The 22364-nt window shown below is 38.2% G+C and overlaps 1 long non-coding RNA gene across 1 annotated transcript; it reads right to left on the bottom strand.

The window, feature by feature from the left end:
• Positions 1–1054: 1054 nt before the first annotated feature.
• On the bottom strand, positions 1055–3904 carry LOC132036145 (uncharacterized). Its single transcript, XR_009409528.1, has 2 exons — positions 3503–3904; positions 1055–1319 (listed from the first exon to the last, which is right to left on the bottom strand). It is a non-coding gene; the product is annotated as an uncharacterized LOC132036145 (long non-coding RNA).
• Between the last annotated feature and the right edge of the window lie 18460 nt (positions 3905–22364).

Below are 22364 nucleotides of genomic sequence, written 5' to 3'. Positions count from 1 at the left end.
CATCTTTAATGAAGTCAATATCAACTATTCGTCTTTATTCATTGTTGGCATTAGGTAGAATAATGCATGTTACAGTTCACTTTTACGTGAAGCATAAAAGCTATTTCGAGGTTGTGGACTCTATTGGACTTTTGTATTTTTTAGAGTCCCCACCTAATTTATTAACGGTGAAAAACCTAGTTAAAGGATTTATTCAAACAAAGATAAATCCTTTTAAGCCAGAGTTCGAGGTAAGGGTTCTGGTGATCCCCTAGGGAAGGTTTTTAGCACCCTAGTATTAAGGATCCGTAGAATACGGTTGACCTTCGAGCTTCAATGTGTGATTATTGTAATTATTTGCTTAAAAGAGTTTAATTTCTTGTATAACTTATCATGGCATATCATAAAACAGTTTGGCAAAAAATCCTTCATTTATAGATGAAACGAGTTGAATTTTCCTTGGAAAAATGTATATAAGGTTTTAAAGTCATTTCATTTCCGGACCAAAACACACTTAAGATTTCTCTTAAGTAGAGTTCAACTAACTTGGTCCAATGTTATGCCTTTTAGTCCTTATAAATTTTATTTGAAAAAGTTTGAGTATATCTCCTTTGTAAATATGCCATGGGTCTATACAAGTATATATAAAAATGTTTCTTTTTCAAATAGCATACTTTATCCATTTTAAACATTTGAAGGTCAACAATATACTACTTTTAAAACCCTTCTATAGACTAAAGTTTAAGTGTATTTTCCTTTGTTTAATTAACTTAAGGTTGGGCTTGGCCCAAAAAGATTTGTAAAAATCCTTAAGCTGTTTTGCAGTTTCGAAGTCCATTTTGTTTCTAAAACACTTTATGGTTTTCCAGAAATCAGTGTTTAAAAACGTTAATTTGGTTCTCAAAATAGCATATACATACTCACTATTTCGTTTCTAGTTTTTGCAAAAATCAAGCAAATGACTTGGGAAAGACCATTTTTGTTTCAACTCTTGAAGGCATTATTCCTTTATCTTTTGTTGGGTCTTGGTTTTGAAAAGGTAACGGGTTCCTATCCATTCTAAACGATATATGCATTGTTTGGCTAAAATGTGTAAGTTCATATCCATTCGGGTTTCAGTATGTAAGAGCATTCTTTTACAAAATACAATATGCAAAACATATACAAAAAAAAAAAAAAAAAAAGAGGGAGTAAGGTTGGTGGGCCTACCGAGCCCACCAGTTGCCATTTTCATCCATAGTTGGGCCTTCAAGCTGGTTCGGACTCGATAGAAGAAAGGAGGAGCTGTTAGACCTTAGGCCTAACACCTTATGGTTGATGTACTTGGCCCAAATGGCCCTCTTCAGTGTATTTCATGCAAAGAGGAGGAAAAGGAAAAGGAAAAAAATTAGAGGGCACCTAACTTAGTTATGATAATCAACATGACACAATACTAACTCATGATAATCTATATAAGCATGTACATCAGTTATATCACAACATTGCTACTGAAATTAACGAAGACAAGCCCAAGAGTTTTGAAATGAGAAAATAGCAACCCCAATTACACTTAAAGGAGAAAGAATGAGAATAGAGGCCCGATACACGGTGGTATGCCAATAATGGCCAGAGAAGCCCAGATTGATTATAAAGTTATAGCTTTTAAAGGACAGGGCCAAATCATGACCAACCCGAACATTTTAAGTAAAACATCATTGATATTCCATCAAGATACAAGATATGACCTAATATACGATAAGGTAGACATGGTCTGTGTACATCTTAAATATCCCAGGTATATCATATAGCACCAGCTCAACACTTAAGAGAAAGGAAGGTAAGCAGAGGGTTTCACACCAGTTCTATATTAATGTACTAGATATACACATACATAGGCATCTTTTAAAGGCTTACTGAGGCCTTGGAGGATCCCATAGAGCTATGATTTCAACAAGAGGAACCCCAGCAACCTAGGATAAGTAGTACTAGGTTGAGTAGATAAACTCAAAGCCTTTCGTAACTTTTCCGCAGCCCTAGGTAAATCACTCTTGTTGTATCACAACTAAGTGACGCCTCTTAAGTCCTCTTGCATTTAAGTGATCAAGACAACTTCCTTTTTTTTTAACCTTAGATAAGCAGCATTAGTTCAACTACATGAAAGAAGTTCAACAGTTTTACTCTTTAAGACTCTTAACCATTATCAGATTATCAGTTCTTCTCAATACTCAACAATGCATTAACATGCCTTTGGTCAATTCTTTTAACATAGTAAACATGTGTATACTTATTAAAGTCGCAAAGTGATCTTGAACGAGTTTCTTAACCATGTATTATCATACAACACATATGAGGGCTACTTCCTTAAACATGATTTTTGGGGTGGGGGGTGGGGGGGTGGGGGGGGGGTTACACAAGAATCATGCATACATAGCTATTGGTCATACAAGACAACAAGGCAAATTCACCAATGAAACAATCTTGACACAGGAATTCATTTCAACATGTATTTAAACAGGCACCCAACCAACTTAGCCCCACCAGGTGAGCATTTGTTCTGTTATCTAAAGGCACACAAGCATTGGACTCAAGCCCTAAGGTTCATTTCTCTGCACACTCGAACCATTAACAGGTTGTCTCACATTTTTTATGTTCACACCAATTCCTGCTGACTCTAACTCATTAATAAAACAAGTTGTTACTTTATAGGCAAATTCCTCAGACCAGACTATTGAAGCTAAGATGAACACAATTAATGGTTTTAAACCTAAAACCAAAATGACAAGTTCATAAAATACAATTTTTCTTACCTAGGACCAGATGTCAACAAGTATTCAAGGATTTTTGGACTGTTTTAGGCAAAGCAACAACATTGTGCCAAAACTAAACTTTCTTTTAAATAAGGACAAACATGGGATAACAAAAGTTAAGACAAGTAACAGCTTCAAGTTTAGGACAGTGTATTTAGCAATTAGCAGGTTTACATTTTCATGAAGAACACATTTAGTCAAACTTGAACATGTTTGTAACATGATGAAGGTGATGCCTGACATGGTGACTTAAACATATAGACTTATAATTCATTTGACACATATATTGATGATTTTTGAACTTGTGTGACACAACAGAGGCAGGATCACAAAATATTGCTTATTCAAAACTACTGAAACAAACACATCATTTTTTGAAATGATATTCACATTCTTAGCCTAATTAGTCCGTGTTTTCCTTTTTAAATAAGGTATCTACTATACTTAAGCAAGATCAAAACTAGTCAACTACCATATTCAAACATAACCAGCGGACATATCACACTAGACAATCACTAAATATGTTGACCAAGACATAAAGGAGACTTGAACAATGCTAGGTGTAACTATTAACATTATTTGAACTAATCTACCACCCGGCACTAAGCAAACTACTAAATGACTAGGGAACAACTTAATTAATACAAAAACTAAGCTAAACAGGTAAATAAACACATAATACACAAAAAAAAAATAGTAAAATGAAACAATAATTTAAAGGAATGAAGGGATTTTACCTTTTGTGATGGTAGCCTGGGTCGAGAATAGAGTTGAGCTTCCTCCACACCTCACAGCCACGCCAAACACAAAGAAATCAAAAGAATTTTAGAAACACAAACCAAATTTAGACTAAAAAGAGTTCTGAGCAAATCAAAACCCTAAGTGTACCCGCACAAGATCAGTGTAAAACCTACAATAGGTTCTTCCTAAAAATATGCAAGTATTTTCGTATATCTGTGTGTGTGTATAATGTGGAATTGGGGGTTCTTTATATAGAACCCCAAATTCTAAAGTTTCATGCTTAAAATCGATGTGGGACTGTGTGACTATCCAATCAGATTTGAGTATTTGAAATCACAACCTAACAAATTCCATTAAGAAAAATGCAGAAAAAGCCAAGCAAAGAGAGAGAGGGAAACCTCACCTTTGAGGTTGTTCAATGGTGATATTAAGGAGAGAAGGCAAAAGTAATTATTGCTCTTGCCCCAAACGACTTGGCAACAACTGAGAAAAGCAACACACGTATGAAACTTTGCCAAATCCGGCAAAAATCGTGACAAGGTGGAGCGTACAGAGGTGGCTAGGGTTACGAAAAACCTTTTCAACAATACAAACACTATGTTTGCACGATGTTTATATTCAAGGGTCGTTTGGTATATTGCTGAGAAAAGGAGAAATAGTACGATCTCGGTCCACTTATTGGACCTGAGCACGTTTCTTTAAGGAAATGTCCCAAATGCATATGTATATACATATGTATACTCTTGTATACGTGTGTATATATATATATATATATAAGAAGGGTAATTTGGCTATAAATTAATTTAACAAATAACGCTTTTAAAAGTAGCAACTAATCAACTATTTTAATTATAGCCATTTGAAAATTACTAATCATTTCTATTATAGCCTAATTAGAAAGGATGACTAAATTGACCCCTTTCAAATATGACCATAATTGATAGACAGGAAAATAATTTTATCTATTCGATTATAGCCACAATTAAAGCGTAGAAATCAAATTGACTATTCTCTTTATAACCACAATTAACTCATGCAATTAACGGAAAATCAATTATAATCAATTTTTTGGAAATAATTATGATTATAGCCCAATAACTTATATAATTGAGACATATTGATTATCTATTTAACTAATTAATTTTCTTGATTTAATGGAGTAGAATATTTATCCATTTGATATTAATAGTTTAAATAATTGTTTTAACTATTTCTTGAATTAAATCTTGACAAATATGTTTTGAAAATTATAAAAAATATACAAAATACTCAAGATAATATACAATATATATTTGAAAAATATTTTGGCAAATGAAATGGAAAAATGTCATCGGAATAATTTTGTAAAATCATTTTTGGCTTGTAAAATGTATATTTCACTCCGTTTGTGATTCAAGAACAGCGAATAATTTAATAAAATTATTGCAGGACAAAAATTAGGTGTCAAGAATGCATATACGAGTTTTGATGATTGACAAACGAGCAAACAATGAGTGATACCATGAAGAAGATAAACCAGGTCTAGATACATGTAAGAATGCACAATGAAGCAGAAGTTCCAAACACAAGAGATTAGTTGTTTGAATGAGCAAGAATGCAGTGTACATTGAACAAGTCCAAAGACCCGATCACAGAGACAGTTGCAAGTGATGCACATGAATCAGGTTCATAGACATGTTCCATCAGATACAGACAATCAGAATAGCACAGAGAAAGAAGTGACCCAACCTACAGAGATGTTCAGTATGCAGCATAAATGATTCAACGAATAGAACAATTGAACAAGGCAGCAAAAGGGAGAGACACAGAGAGAGATAGATGACTCAGTGAAGAAGAAGTTCAATGAAGAAGTAGAACAAGCAGGCAAGCGTGTTCTATACCAAGAGTCATCATATGCAGAAGAGAGATGATCATAGGTCATCAAGTACAATAGATGAATGACCTAGCAGTGATCAGTAGTGAAGGGGTGGAGAGACCAGTTGCAGACACAGATCTTACAGTTATGTGAAATAGGTCTGTCAACATGTTCTAGCCAAGATCTCAGAAGAAGTTCAACGATGAATGAAGAATGAAAGTGATTGGTGGAATAGGTACATGAATATGTTCCAGCTAACAATATAGATAGTCATAGATGAACTAATCGGAGTAGCCGAAACGACTTTCGTGAACATGTTCCAAACAAATCCTGTAGCAACAAGGATTTGTAGAAGAATTGTGGTAAAGACTTGGTGGACAAGTATGAAAGATTCATTGCCATAATTGTCGAGATTAGTAAGCCTTCTACAAAGAAAAGAAGCTAACTCAACAAGGAAGGAATCCAAATACAACACAAAACCTTATGTGTGTCCAATAAGAAGAAGGTTTTGTCATCCGACCTACGGAGCTACAAAGTTATAAATACCCAGGTCTTACCAAGAAGAAGTTTTTCGCACCCACAGATGGAGAATTCAGAATATTAATTAAAAAGTTATATCCAAGATTATTTTAGAATATGGGGTTGCGTCCCTAGTGCAAGAAGACGACTGAAGAAGCTGTAGAATAGATTTTATGTTTTACAGTTATCGAGTCTAGAAAACTTGTATTAGGTTTGGGGTTATCGAGTTATATCTAATCCCAACCCCCGATATATTACACCTTGTAGTTTTGCGCATCGAGATTCGTAGTACGTTGGTGTCTTAGTTTTGGACACCGAGATTCGTTTCAAGGATATATGAGGTTGGACATGTTTAACTTATGTTTATAAGTGCTTAAATTCGTGTTTGGTGAGTTGCGGAAGGATTGAAGAATAAGTGAATCAAAGTGGGAAGGTTTGACAAAAGTTGTTTTTGGATGATATGGCGTATGGGTCGTATGAGTGAGATATGGTTTGTATTTTAAGATATGACCGTATTTAAGGATACAAAATTTAACAGAGAAACAGAAAATTCAGGTGGTATTATACGGACCGTATAATATTATACAGCCAGCAAGTTGGCCGTATAATATTATAAAAAGAATATCAAATTTTTCAGGGAAGCCGAAATTTTGGTGGCATTTACGACCAAATTATACGGACCGTATAATATTATACGGCCAAGTTATACGGCCCGTATAATTCAAGTCGGTGAAATTTTTTGAAATTTAAATACGACGACCCCTCTTCATTTTAGTCATTTTAAACACTCCCAAGTTCAAGAGAGATCTAGAAACTTCTCCAAACATATTCCAACAGATTTCTAAGCCATAATAAAGGATCAAAGTGAAGATCAAAGCACTTAGGGTTACAAAGTGAGGTTTAAATTTGACCCTTCTTCTTGTAAAGGCTTTGAAGGATAATTTTAAGATGAAGTGACTTTGGAAGTTGAAGTGTTCTTGAATTTTGAGATAAGATTTCATCCTAGTTTCATGCTTATGAGTTTATTTGGTAATTATGCTAAAATTTGGGGAGGAGAAATTGGAGAAAAAGTTCAAATATGAATTTGATGATATTTTGAGTTATAAATTAACTTGAGCTATAATTAGTAGCATATTTTGAGCATAATCTTGTCATGAGGGATAATAATGATGTTAAAGAAGTGTCGTATACAAGTGTATAAGAGGTTGTGTTGAAGTTGTTGTTATAGATTGATTATGAAAAGAAGTTTTGGGATTGAAGTGAGTTTAGTTTGAATGAAATCTTTTGATTATGGTATTATTGATGTTGTTATTGTTGTTTGGGAGTGTTTGGGAATTTGGTGGAAGTAGATAAAATAGGGGAAGTGCTGCCTAAATTCCGCTAGCTCACTAATTACTCTAGTTTGAACTTATGAGTGTTTTCAAGACTTAACTCTAGCATGAATCCTCTTGAATGTAGATTTGTGAGCTTGGGAGGAAAACATTAAGTAGTTAAGGAGACGAAAAGATATGTTAAGGCTAACCCTTTCCTTCTTATGTCATGATCACTTTGATACGAGCATACATACAAATGTCTTTATGATGATTCCATTTCTAGAAATACTAAAGCTTATGATTCTTGAGGTTCATATGATATTGTCGATAATTGTCCCATGATTATTGATCTTTCTCATATGATTATTGATTTTATTCATTGTTGTTGATCTCATCTTATGGTAGTTGTTCCTTCAAGGTGAGATATAGCGATGATGATGATTCCATAATGGAAATCGGAGGTTTACCGACCTTACGTCACTCCAATAGAGTTATAGCTTTCATTTGGGCTCTCATGCATGCTTTATACATATATATATATATATATATATATATATATATATATATATATATATATATATATATATATATATATATATATAGGTATCCTTCCCGCTATTTAGGTTCGGTGTTATCATCATCATCTCTCACGTCCCTGGGGAAACCCGCGTCCGAGGTAATATCATAACCTCGCCAGCCGCAAAGGTCGTGCACATCTACGTGTCTGCTCGGCCAACTATAGCGTGGCGCGGTGTGAGAAATTGATCTCTTTCTTTTATCTCTTGTCTTCATACGTTCCTTATTTTACTACTCATGCCATACATACTCGGTACATTATTCGTACTGACATCCTTTTGTTTGTGGACGTTGCGTTCATGCTCACAGGTAGACAGGTAGACGGACCAGACCCCTAGGCTGCTTCATCAGTGATTGTACAGGAGCGCTCCATTTGTTTCGAAGTTGCAGTTCAGCTGGTATTATTCTTTTCTGTACATGTATGGGCTTGGTGGGGTCCTATCTCATATTTATGATGTTATGCACTCCATGTAGAGGCTTGTTGTTACACCTCGAAATTTTTTTTCGTTGATGCACAGTGAATAGGCTAACGAAGAGCACGAAGTATACGATATTTCAATAAGTAAGGAATGACATTTGATGACCCTAATTATGGTTTCAAAGACATTCGAGGTTAGACGAGAAAGTTGGCCAAGAGAAGGCGAGGTATACGTTATGTATCGGGAAGGATTTATGAGTAGCGAATTATTGATGGCTTAATTATGTTTTGGAGAAGAGCTATAACGTCCCTTAGATTGTTAATGAAGTGTTTAACAAGTATTAAGAAGGTTCCAAAAGGATTGGGGATCAAACGAGTCGACGAGAACGAGATTCGAAAAAACAATGGATTGTACGGTCCACTATACGGACCGTACAAAAGATACGGGCCGTATGTATGGCCGTATAACCTGTCCAGAGAAGAGCCTCCACTGGAACCATTATACGGTCACACATACGGACCGTATAAATTGTACGGACCGTATGTGTGTCCGTATAAATATGTCGGGACAGCTTTTTGAGTTTTAAATAAGGGACCCAAGTTCATTATTTTCATTTCCCATCTTCTCATTTCCCTCTCCTCACCTCAAGAACTCTCTAAAGCACTATCCTCACTTCCCATACAAGAATCCAAGAGAAATTTATGATCAACTTCATCAAACCAACAAGAATCAAGTGTATGAAAAACATTGAAGTTCATCCAAGCCAAGAAATTCATATGGAAGTGAACTAGGGTTTTGGTGCAAGAGAAGTATTTCCACTCAAGGCTTACTCCTACACTATCTAAGGTAAGTTTTATGGTATTTTCATGTTGTTTAAGGTATTGAGAAGTTGAAACACTTGGATTGTAGAAGAGGATGGAAAATGGGTCATGAATGTGGGAATAGTGACATTTTGAGTAGGAGTTTGGAATGAGTCATGAATATTGATATGTTGTTATTGTAAGTATGTTATGAATGACATTTAGAACATGGGATAAGCATTATATGTGAGAAAATGCAATAGTGAACTATGACCATGATTATGGAGGAATTGAAGTGAAATTGTGAAATGTGGATAATGTAGATGAATGATGATTGTTGCCTATAATATTGTGATTGTTGTTATGGATGTTTGGGAGTTGATATGGAATATGGAGAAAGTTGTATAAACAAAGGAAATGCTGTTCAATTTTCTCTAGCTTTAGTAAGCACGTTCTTATAATCGATTAGCTAATGTTGATGCGAACTTTCTTGAAGGTAGAAACGTGAGCATTGAAGAGAACAATCAAGCGATAGAATTGTTAACGAAAGAGGTATGTAAGGCTAGTCCTTTCTTTCTAAGGCATGACTCTATGGTATGAATCTTCCTATCTTTCTATGACTTCTCTACATATATGTATGTATCGGAAATGATGAGTCTACGTTATAAAGAGCTCTCATGAGATAAAGTTAAGAGGTATGTTATGAATATGATGATGAGCCCAAGTCTAGAGACCCTAAAGCTCATGATATGATGTTTCTACAAAGCTAATGACCTTCATACGATTCCTTGATATTATTCATTGTTGCTAGATCCACCTTATGATGTTAGTCCCTTCCTTTTTAGGCATGAATTTTATGGCACGATTTTCCCTCCTTCTCCATGAATCTCCTACATTCCGAAGAACCAAGAGTCTATGTTCATGAATAGTCATATGAGATAAAGATAAGAGATATATTATGAGCACGATAGTGATGATGATGAGTCTATGACTATAAGGAGCTACATATGTATGAGATAAAGAAAAGAGGTAAGACACGAGTATGATAATTGATGATGATGAATTAAGTCTAAAGAATCCTAAAGTGAGATATGATGCCCATGAAGTTAATGATTCTAATTATGGTTCCATTGATGCTTTTCTTGTGTACACTCACCTTAAAACGTTAGTCCCTTCAAGGTGAGATATGATGATTATGATTACTCCATAATGTAATCGGGGTTCTCGACCTTATGTCACCCGACTATTGCCATAGGTTGTCGTTAATGTTCTAATGGTATGCTTGACAAATGATAGATGTACGGTAATGTTCTAAGGATGATAAAGGTAAGAGATTCCATAAATATGATTTTTAAGTTTATGAGATATATAAGCCTATCATACGATATATTTTTTTTTATGATAGTTCATCGAGTCCCGAATATGATACGGATAGCATCGAGTCCCATGATAAAAATATAGGTGAGTACGGATAGCATCGAGTCCTAGATGGCCGGACATGTCACGGATAGTATGAGTCCCGGAGGGCCGAGTACGGATATTATCGAGTCCCGGGAGGGCCGGACGGATGATACCGAGCCTATATGGCCGGGTACGTGGGCGTACCGCATTGTAAATTATTGCATATATAAGCATGTGGATGTAGGACAAGTGTATCTTTAGAGAGATAATGATATATGGGATTTCGTATATGTGAATGATGAAAATGCACTTATTATGAAAATCAAGCGAGGTTATATTTATCTTATATTCCCTTATCTCTTATCATGTTTATTATTATTGATGCCTTACACGCTCGGTACAATGTTCGTACCGACGTCCGTTTTCTTTGGACGCTATGTTCATGCCCACGGGTAGACGGGGAGGCGACCCAGTTCATAGGAGCCGATTGCGGACTTTTGAGAGCACACCATTGTCTCGGAGGTGCCATTGATTTTTCTTTTGTGTATATATATGTTTTGGGCACGACGGGATCCTGTCCCGTCCCTATGTCTAGTACTCTAGTAGAGGCTCGTAGATACGTATGTGTGGGTAGTATGGTCTCGCGATGTCCTTCCCATCGTATGTATATTATTTTGATAGTCGAAGGGCTTATGTATATAAAGTGAATTATGTTTTAAATGAAAATGATTTTTCTATGATTATGAGCATAAAAAATTAATGAATAAACGCTTGATGGGTACGATGGGTAATAGAATGAGTGGTGCTCGGTGGTTAGCCCCGGGTACCGTCATGGCCCTAGTCGGGTCGTGACAAAAGTGGTATCAGAGCAGTTCAGTCCTAGGAAGTGTCTACGAGCCGTGTCTAGTAGAGTCTTGTTTATGGTGTGTTGCGCGCCACACTAATAAATAGGAGGCTACAGGGCATTTAGGAAAAATGACCATTCTTCTTCTTACTAGATCGTGCTATAGAGCCATGTTATAAGATTTTTCCCTCCCTAATGGTGCGTTTATGATTTCAGCAAAGTTGATGAAAGGAAAAGTACTTTGAGCCCCGGAAGGGCAAGGCAGTGATTGCAGAAGGGCTGGAATGGGGGCCATCTACGGATATGGAGGAGAGTGAACCCCAAAATAAGGTCCTATCTCGGTTTTCCCGTACCTCGCCCACTTTAGAGGATCAGAGGGGAGTCTCAATTTTAGCTCCCGTACCCCCAGTCCCTCCTCTAGATGCCTCGGGCCAAGAGATGAGACAAGCCATTCTTTTACTGACCCAGTTAGTAGCCGTTCAAGCTCAGCAGCAGGATGTGGACCACGGTAACAGGGGTCGAAGAAAGAGAGTTAATTCTCCAGGGTTTGATCATGAGTTTAGGGGCGCTCCGAGACAACAATTCTCCAGGCACTCAGTTCGTTCAACAACTAGCGCTCCTCCATAGTTTCTTGGACCCGTGTTTGATGGATCTACTAATTCTAGGCTGCCCCAGAGTCTCAGAGTTCCCAATTCTCGGAATAGGGGTAATTCAAGCCGGATGAGATCACCGTACCACGATGTAGTCAATGCATAAAGTTACATTCTCGGGACCGTGCCGCTTGGGTTCGGATGTTTGTTATGCTGTGCTCGGCCGGCCATTTAGGCGCGATTGTCCATCGCTACGTGGTAAAGATAGGGTTCGGTCTACGGGAGTGGTAGCGGCTCTTCATCATCGGTACGCCCTCCTAGGTCGGAGGCGCGAGATAGTAGCGAGGTGGTGATAAGAGATCAAAGAGAAATGCCCAGCCTGAGTGGATCCCAGCGCCATACTTATGCATTAGCTGGGCGACAGGATCTTGAGTATCCCTCTGATATTATCCCAGGTATATTTTCATTAATCTCTTACGATATGCATGCGCCGATTGATTTGGGTGCTATGCTGTCATATATTACTCCCGATGTGATGATTGTGTTGAGGTGAAAAAAAAAATCTGAACCAACCCAACAAATTGAGATGACTATATTTGTTAACGTGACCTAGTGATAGCGGAATCGTGATTTACAAGTAAGTTGATTGACGGTGTGTGAAAAAAAAATATATATATATAATAATATGTGTATGTATATATATTGGAATTCTAGACCAAGTGTGCGAGGCACAACTTATGAGACAAGCTCTATTATTTATATCCTTTAATGGTAAGTGATCTTGTGTGTGTATTTGAGTTGCATATTATGTGTGTCCGATATATGTCCTATTAAGGCATGGGACGTGTTTTTATTGGGCTATGTGCGGGTTTGGGATTGTTATGTTTATAAGAGAAACCTGCCGAAATTCTCCCGGGAATTTAAAAGAGATTGCGGGAACCGTAGACGGAATTATTGTGAAAAGAAGAGAAGGCCAGCAATGAGTGATTGAGAACGGAGTGTATAAGGGCAATATATTCTAAAGGACAAAGCGGTGCGAGTTAAGAATAGGATTCCTTGTGCGAGGAATAAAGAATTGATTATAAAAAGGGAGGTAATGAGATAAATTGAGGAGGAAAGAATGTAAAGGAATAAGTACGGGTATAGAAGGAAGAGGAGATATACGAAGTACGCGTGCTTAAGGAATAGTCGTACTATGAAAAAAAAGGAAGACGCATCTCCTAAGAATATTCTCCACTAAGACAGAACGAGTAAAGTGTATAAAAGAATAAGTTGGAGAGAAAAATGTGGCCATGAATTACGAGTTTACCGTACGATGATAAAGCGATAAAGTAAGGCTATTAGCAACGACAAATACGACATGATTATGATTGGTTTCGGAATCAATGTTGAGTGCAACACAAGAGTAAAAGAGTATGAGGCAATAAGGGGTACTAGTGGCGCATGAGACTTAGATCCTTGAAAACAAAAATGGCGGGTTTAAGGGAAAATGCATTTACGGTTGCTATAAGTCGATTATAGGAAAGAGAGGAATAACTTGAGATGGGAAGAAAGGGGAAAGATGATGCTATAAGTGAACTCTGGGTATCGAAGAAAGGCAAGTGACATTGCATGGATGGTATGGGTAACTAGACATACTACTATTGTGAGCATTCCCATGGGACAAAAGTTGGTAATTGGAGCGGATCTAGACATTGACTCACAACTACCAGATGAGCTAAGAAAAATACATCCTTGTTCTAATTGCTATGTCGGTTGTATTACTTGATTGCAAAACTACAGGATGAGTATGTTAAGACTTCACACATGAATTATCGTAGCTATAAATTACGGGGAACGGCGTGGATAAGATGTAGTATAGTAAGGGATATATATGAAATCAAGATTTGAAGGTGAGGCAACGGATTTGAGAATGGTACAGGCAAAACCCTTAAAAGGGGGGGGGGGGGGGGGGGGGGAGCGAGTAAAGAGAATACAAATGTAGAGATTGAAACGATGGACCCTAAGATGTGACAGATATAGACTCTAAAACAAAGAGTGAGAGTTACGCCGAAATAAGTCTAATAACTAGTAAATAAGCGAACACGAATTGAGCAGACATCTGAGACTGTACTGGAAATCATTCGCGAATATTTTGGACCGCGTGACATTGAGAGCAAATAACTCAAGGGATAGTGTAAAAGATAGCGATGCTAATAATTAGAATAGAGGCAAAGGCACTAACGGTAGAGTCATTATTAATGATATTGTGATATATAAGCCACAATTAAGAAAAGGACCTAAGGTTTTCTATAGTAGAACATAAGATATGATAATCAAGGAAAAAAAATAAAGGAAGGAAGAGAGCATGACGAGATAAGTTACTACAGATAGATAAAAGAATTTTGGTATGTATGACGCCGAGCCTTGTCGTGGCCGGGTATGCGAAAACCACCGAACCTTCAAGGTCGGGTATGCTATGGATATGAATATGGACACGAATAGGTATACGGATGTAGATACAGGTATATGTATAGAGGTGTATGCACACGAATCACTCAAAACGATTATGTAACTTGCAAGTATTTATACGTCGCCAATGAAACCAAGTGGGATAGATTTGCAAAACTATAAGACTTAATAGATTACTTAGAAAAAAGGATTGACTTAGAATTCTTACGAAGATTAGATATTCTTAGAAGTGTCACTAACGAAGAGCGTTATGAGATTTGGCAAAAAGGGGAAACTCAGTCCCCGATACATTAGGCCTTATGAGATTGTGCGCAAAGTAGGCAAAGTGGCTTATGAATTAGATCCACCTCCTGATTTGGAGTCAGTTCACCCAGTTTTCCATGTCTCGATGCTTCGTAAATATGTTGGAGATCCTACTAGGATCGTGCCAGTAAATGATGTTCAAGTGACAGAAGAGTTGACTTATGAAAAAGATTAGATAGGCAAGTACGGAGACTTCAAAATAAAAAAGTGGCATCAGTTAAGGTCTTATGATGAAGCAACAACCGAGGAGAAATGACTTGGGAAGCGAAAGAAAATACGAAATCCAAGTATCCGCACTTATTTCAGCCCCCGAAAGAGGGCCAAGATGAGACATCAAGATCATAAGGTATGTATGTTTTTGTTTTGATGCATTTGGGTCGTGTGTGGCCAAATTCTATTGCTATTATATTGTGGCCCTGCGAGGCATTGTTATTATGGGTTGTTGTGACAGGATGGTAGTGCCATATTGCAGGGGAAACTCGGGCAAATTTTTTATAGAATTCCCAAGAACTTAACATTCGAGGACGAATGTTCTTAAGGGGGGAAGAATGTTACACCTCGAAAAAATTTTCGTTGATGCACAGTGAATAGGCTAACGAAGAGCACGAAGCATACGATATTTCAATAAGTAAGGAATGACATTTGATGACCCTAATTATGGTTTCAAAGACATTCGAGGTTAGACGAGAAAGTTGGCCAAGAGAAGGCGAGGTATACGTTATGTATCGGGAAGGATTTATGAGTAACGAATTATTGATGGCTTAATGATGTTTTGGAGAAGAGCTATAATGTCCCTTAGATTGTTAATGAGGTGTTAAACAAGTGTTCAAGAAGGTTCCAAAAGGATTGGGGAACGAGTCGACGAGAACGAGATTCGAAAAAAAATAATGGATTGTATGCGGTCACTATACGGATCGTACAAAAGATACGGGCGTATGTAGGGCGTATATAACCTTTCCGAGAGAAGATCCTCCACGGGAACCATTATACGGTCACACATACGGACCCGTATAAATTGTATGGACCGTATGTGTGTCCGTATAAATGTGTCGGGACAGCTTTTGAGTTTTAAACAAAGGGACCCAAGTTCATTATTTTCATTTCCCATCTTCTCATTTCCCTCTCCTCACCTCAAGAACTCTCAGGAACACTCTCCACACTTCCCATACAAGAATCCAAGAGAAATTTATGATCAACTTCTTCAAACCAACAAGAATCAAGTGTATGAAAAACATTGTAGTTCATCCAAGCTAAGAAATTCATATGGAAATGAACTAGGGTTTTGGTGCAGAAGAGAAGTATTTCCACTCAAGGCTTACTCTACACACTATCTAAGGTAAGTTTTATGGTATTCTCATGTTGTTTAAGGTATTAAAAAGTTGAAACACTTGGATTGTAAAAGAGTATAGAAAATAGGTCATGAATGTGGGAATAGTGTCACTTTTAAGTAGTAGCTTGGATTGAGTCATGATTATTGATATGTCGTGATTGTAAGTATGTTATGAATGATATTTATAACATGGGATAAGAACTTTATGTGAGAGAACATAATAGTGAACTATGGCCATGATTTTGGAGGAACTGAAGTGAAATTGTGAAATGTGGATAATGTAGATGAATGATGATTGTTGCCTATAATATTGTGATTATTGTTATGGATGTTTGGGAGTTGATATGGAATATGGAGAAAGTTGTATAAACAAAGGAAATTCTACCCAATTTTCTCTAGCTTTAGTATGCACGTTTTTATAATCGATTAGCTAATGTTGATGCGAATTCTCTTGAAGGTAGAAACGTGAGCGTTGAAGAAGAGCAATCAAGCCATAGAATTGTTAAACAAAAGAGGTATATAAGGCTAGTCCTTTCTTTCTAAGGCATGACTCTATGGCATGAATATTCCTATCTTTCTATGACTTCTCTACATATATGTATGTATCGGAAATGATGAGCCCAAGCCTAGAGACCCTAAATATCATGATATGATGTTTCTACAAAGCTAATGACCTTCATACGATTCCTTGATATTATTCATTGTTGCTAGATCCACTTTATGATGTTAGTCCCTTCCTTTTCGAGCATGAATTTTATGGCGCGTTTAAGTCCTTCTCAGCAATCTCCTACATTAGAAGAACCAGAGTCTACGTTCATGAATAGTCATATGAGATAAAGATAAGAGATACATTATGAGCACGATAGTGATGATGATGAGTCTATTATAAGGGCTACATATGTATGAGATAAAGAAAAGAGCTAAGACACAGTATGATAATTGATGATGATAAATTAAGTTAAAGAATCCTAAAGTGAGATATGATGCCCATGAAGCTAATGAATCTAAGTATGGTTCCATTGATGCTTTTTCTTATGTCCACTCACCTTAAAACGTTAGTCCTTTAAGGTGAGATATGATGATTATGTACTCCATAATGTAATCGGGGGTTACGACCTCATGTCTGACTTCGCCATGGTTGTCGTTAATGTTCTAAGGTATGCTTTAATGATAGATGTATGGTAACGCTAAGGATGATGTTGATTCCACTTACGTATTTTTAAGTATATGTATGTAGGATATCGAGTCCCGAAAGGGCCAAGTACGGATAGCATCGAGTCCCGAAGGGCCGAGTACGGATCGTCGAGTCCCGGAAGAGTGGCCGAGTACGGATGATACCGATCTATATGGCACGGGCACGTGGCTGTACCGCGTTGTAAGTTATGCATATATAAGCATGTGGATGTAACAAGTGTATCTTTAGAGGAATAAAGGGGTAAGTACGTATGTCGAATGTTAAAATGGTATTATGAGAAATGAACGATTCTTTTATCTTATCTATACCTTATGCTCTTATCATGTTATTATTGTTGATGCCTTACATACTCGGTACAATGTTCGTGCGCGTCGTTTTCTTTGACGGTTGTGTTCGTGCCCACGGTGGTGACGGGGGAGGCGACCTTAGGCTCGTAGGGCCACATTGGGCGACTGAGAGCACTCCGTTGTTCCGGAGGTGCATTGACTTATTCTTTTGATATATATATATATATATATATATATATATTGGCATGACGGGGTCTGTCCGTCCATATGTCCTAGTACTCTCGTGAGGCTCGTAGATACGTAGTATGGGTGATATGGTCTCACAGTTTCTCATCATATGTATATATATATTATTCTGATAGCCGAAGGGCTTATGTATATAAAGTGAATATATTTCAAATGAAAATAGTTTTCTATGATTATGAGCATAAGAAATATGAATGAATGCAGGATGAGTAATAGAATGAGTGGTGCTCGGGGGTTAGCCTCGGGTACTCGTCATGGCCCTAGTCGGGTCGTGACACTCGTAGACAGACGTATACAGTTAGATGTTCTGTAACCTCATCGGTTCATATTTTTGTATATTATTTTTAGTAATCTATTCGGCACTGTACATATGGGCATTTTTTATGGTGATTATATAGATGTGTATATATTTATTGAACTCGTGTCTCTTACAGATTATGATAATTGTGAGTTAGCCATGTGGCCCACTTAGATATAATTATGAGATATATGTTAGGAGGTACTCGGAAGGTTAGCTTTGGGTACCCGTCACGGCCCTCCGGTTAGGTCGTGACAAAAGTGGTATCGAACGGTTCATCACAGGGTGTCAAAGCGTAGGTGTCCGGTAGAGTCTTGTTTATAGGTGTGAAGCACGCCCACTTATAAACGGGGGCGTGGGGCATTTAGGAATGATCAACCTTTTTTCTCATCTTAGATCGTGCGATAGAGCCGTGTAATAAGGACTCTCCTTTTTTCTGACAGTGTGTTATGATTTCAGCGATGCTTGTGAAGAGAAAAGCTATAGTGGCCTAGAAAGGCAAGTCAGCGGCAGGTAGGAGAACTTAACGAGGTATCTCTTACAGATGTAGAGGAGGGCGAGTCCCAAAATGAGGTTCCATCTCGGTCCTCTCGCCCCCGCCCGCTCTGGGAGCGTTGAGGAGACTCGGCTCCGACTCCGAGCTCCGGCGCCCCCGGTTTCCTCCCGGATGCCTCGAGTTAGGAGATGAGAGAGGCCATTCAGTTGTTAACCTAGTTAGTAGCTGCTCAGGCTCAGCGACAAGGTATGGGTCATGGTGATAGAGCTGTTAGTGGCAGAGTTCGTGATTTCATCAATTTAGACCCTCCAGAATTCTTTGGGTCAAAACCAGATGAGGACCCGCAGAACTTCATAGATGGGATATTGAGGACATTGCAGGTAATGCATGCTTCAGATGTTGAGTCGGTAGAGTTAGCCTCTTATAGATTGCCAGATGTGGTTGTTCATTGGTATAATATCTGGGTGTTTTCTAGAGGGGTTAATGCACCTCCATCCGTGTGGCAGGAGTTTGTAGATGCTTTTCTCCGACCTTTAATTGCCTTCAGAGATTCGATGGGAAGGAGTGATGAGGTTCTGGACCTTAGACGGGGAGAACATGAGTGCTCGACGGTATAGCCTTCGTTTTAACTCATTGGCTAGGTATGCTCCAACTATGGTAGGCGATATGGGAGATCGTGTCTGGATTTGCTTGGTGGTTTTGGGACCATTTGATTGATGATTGCTTGACGGCCTCACTTCAGGAAGGTATGGATATTTCTCGTAATCAGGCCCACATCTAGAATCTTGGGGAGCGACAACAGCAGCGGAGGGTTGAGCGTGAGCATGATAGGAGTTATAGTAAGAGAGCTAGATCTCGGAGGTCTTGTTAGTGAGTTCGAGAGGTAGCGATGTCCTAGACACTCCGGCTATTCCGTAGCTAGTGCACCTCCACGATTTACAGGCCTGAGAATTGATCGACCTATTCATTCTAGACCAGATCAAAGTTCCAGGCCCTTGGGTTCCCTACATAGGGGTGATTCGAGCCCCGGACGAGGCCACCTTTGCCACGATGTACTCGGTGTGGTAGGTTACATTCGGGACCGTTGTCGCTTAGGTTCGGATGCTTGTTATGCTCGCGGTCGGACGGGCCATATGATGCGAGGCTGTCCGTCGAGGGTGGCAGAGGTATAGTGCGGCCTACGGGGGTCGACAACGGGTTCTTCATCGTCCGTATGCCCTACGGGGGAAAATCTCTCGGACGTCAACGAGCCGTGGTAGAGCTAGAGGGGAGCGTCCGATTTGAGCGGTCCCAGAACCGCGTTTATGCATTGGCCGGTCGGTAGGATCTCGAGTCTTCTTTGATGTGTGGTTACAGGTATATTATCAGTATCTTCTCATGATGTATATGCATTGATTGATCCAGGTTCTACATTATCGTATGTTACTCCTTATATTGCCGGCCAGTTTGGGGTAAAACCTGAGTCAATTAAACCTTTTGAGGTGTCTACACCCGTTGGTGACCCAGTGATAACTAGATGGGTGTATAAAAATTATGTAGTTGTAGTCTGTGACCGTCATACCATGGCTGATTTGATTGAGCTAAGTATAGTAGATTTTGAGGTTATTATGGGTATGGATTGGTTAGCTTCTTGTTATGCCAATGTTGATTGTAGAACGAAAATGGTTCGTTTCCAATTTTCGGGAGAACCAGTTCTAGAGTGGAGAGGTAATACAACATCTCCGAGAGGTAGGTTTATTTCCTACCTCAAGGAAAGGAAGATGATTTCTAAAGGTTGCATTTATCATTTAGTCCGGGTTCAAGATACAGAAGCAAAGCCGCCGACTCTTGATCTGTTCGATAGTTAATGAGTTTCGGATGTATTCCGGATGAGCTTCCGAACTTCCATCGGAACGGGAGATTAATTTTACTATTGATGTGTTCTTTTGGATACTAAACCAATATCTATTCCTCCTTATAAAATGACACCTTCAGAATTAAGAGAGTTGAATGTCACAGCCATGGGAGGGGCCATGAAGGGCACCCGGAGCTAACCTGCCGAGCACTTGTCATCATACTTTTGTAATCATGTCTAGATGAGCCACATGGCTAAATCATAATTTCTATGCATCAATAACACGATTTCCATCGGACTAAAGCACCATTTTATAAATAAACATCATCAACTATGCCAATATATATACAAGCCGACAAGGCTATCAAAATGATATATCAAAATATGACAAGGCTGAGAGATACCTAACTATACACGACTGTCTACGAGCCTCTAAGAAGAGTACATAATATCATAAAGACGGGACAGGACCCCGCCATGCCCACATATGTATATATACACCAAAAGAATAATACCAACTATTGTAACTCCGGATCAAATGGAGCACCTTTATGCAATCACTGAAGAAGCAACCTATTGGTCTGGTCTGTCTCCCTGTCTACCTGCGGGTATGAATGCAGCGTCCACAGACAAAAGGACGTCAATACGGATAATGTACTGAGTATGTAAGGCATGAATAGTAATAAGATAAAAGCATGAAGAATAATATAATATAAATTAATCATTTATACTTGTTAAGACATTTGTTAGGCTTACTTAGCCTTCCTTTGAAAAGAACGTTTCATACACCTACATATAATGATACCATACCCGATCGAATAGGTTCGGTGTCATCCATACCCGGCCATAACAAGGCTCGGTGTTGTCCGTACCCAACTGCAGTGGTGTGCGCACAATTGATATCATAGCCGGCCATATAGGCTCGGTGTCACAACATAGCTTCATACATCTATGACATATATAAGTATCCGAGAGAAACATTACAACACTATCGGGATGACACAAAGTCGGTAATCCCCTGATTTCTATTATTGAATCACCATCATCACTAGTATCATTGTCATCATTATCATCATCACTATTATCATCATCATCATCATTATCATCATCACTATGAGGAGCTTTCGCCAAAGTATCTCAAGAATATTGTAAGTTACGAACTTCGACATCTCTAGGATTAGGACATTGTGAATATCTTAGATGGCATCTCTAGGATTGAACTCATCATCATAAACGTTATCATTATCATCACAAAGAACATTGTCAACAATATCAAGAGAATCTCTAGGATTATGAGCTTGTAGCATTTATAGGAATAGGAATATCATGGATATCTCGTATAGATTCAAAATGAGGAAAACATGCCTTTAGAAAGAACATACCTCTACGTCTTCTTAACTACTTAACGTTCTTCCCCCAAAGCCCGCAAAATCTACATTCAAGGGAATTTATACTAAGGTCAAGTCATTAAAAACATGCTTAAGCTCAAACTAGTGCTATTATCGAACTAACGAAATTTGGGCAGTATTTCTCCTATTTTGTCAACTACCACCAAATTACAAATCAACTTCCAAACAACAATAATAATGTTTACAATACCATATTCAAGAAGTTACATTCAATTCAATCTCAAATTATCCAAAATCCCTTTTTCAAGTTCATCTTCTGAGTCATCTTCTTCACTACAACACTTATGGCTCCTCTACTTTAATTCTTTTCCTTTCTAAGGAGTACTAAACTTCTACATAAACTCAACCATATGAATAGGATGAAGAAAAATGCCTTATAATCAAGGAACCGCCTCACTCAACTCCCTCTGAAGATCAAGTTCACCAACTTTGAAAGGAAGCAAGAACTATCACCTTCCATGGATTACCTTTGAGCTTTGATGTTGATCTTCTCTCTTAATGATATGGAAGGGTGTGGAGTGTTATGGAACCTTCAAAAACTCTTGAGAAGCCTCTAGAAGTGTGGGGAAATAAGTGTGGAAAGTTGGAATAAAAATGAGGCCTTTGGGGATTTAAAAAGGTGGCCAATCGTCCTCCCCGCTCCATTTTGCGTTGAGTATGTGGCCCAACATACTCAGTATGAGGCCGCATAC

Source organism: Lycium ferocissimum, chromosome 11 (genome assembly GCF_029784015.1).
Source record: "Lycium ferocissimum isolate CSIRO_LF1 chromosome 11, AGI_CSIRO_Lferr_CH_V1, whole genome shotgun sequence".
In the NCBI taxonomy this organism is placed as follows: domain Eukaryota; kingdom Viridiplantae; phylum Streptophyta; class Magnoliopsida; order Solanales; family Solanaceae; genus Lycium; species Lycium ferocissimum.
This window is presented reverse-complemented; position numbering and strand designations above follow the sequence as displayed.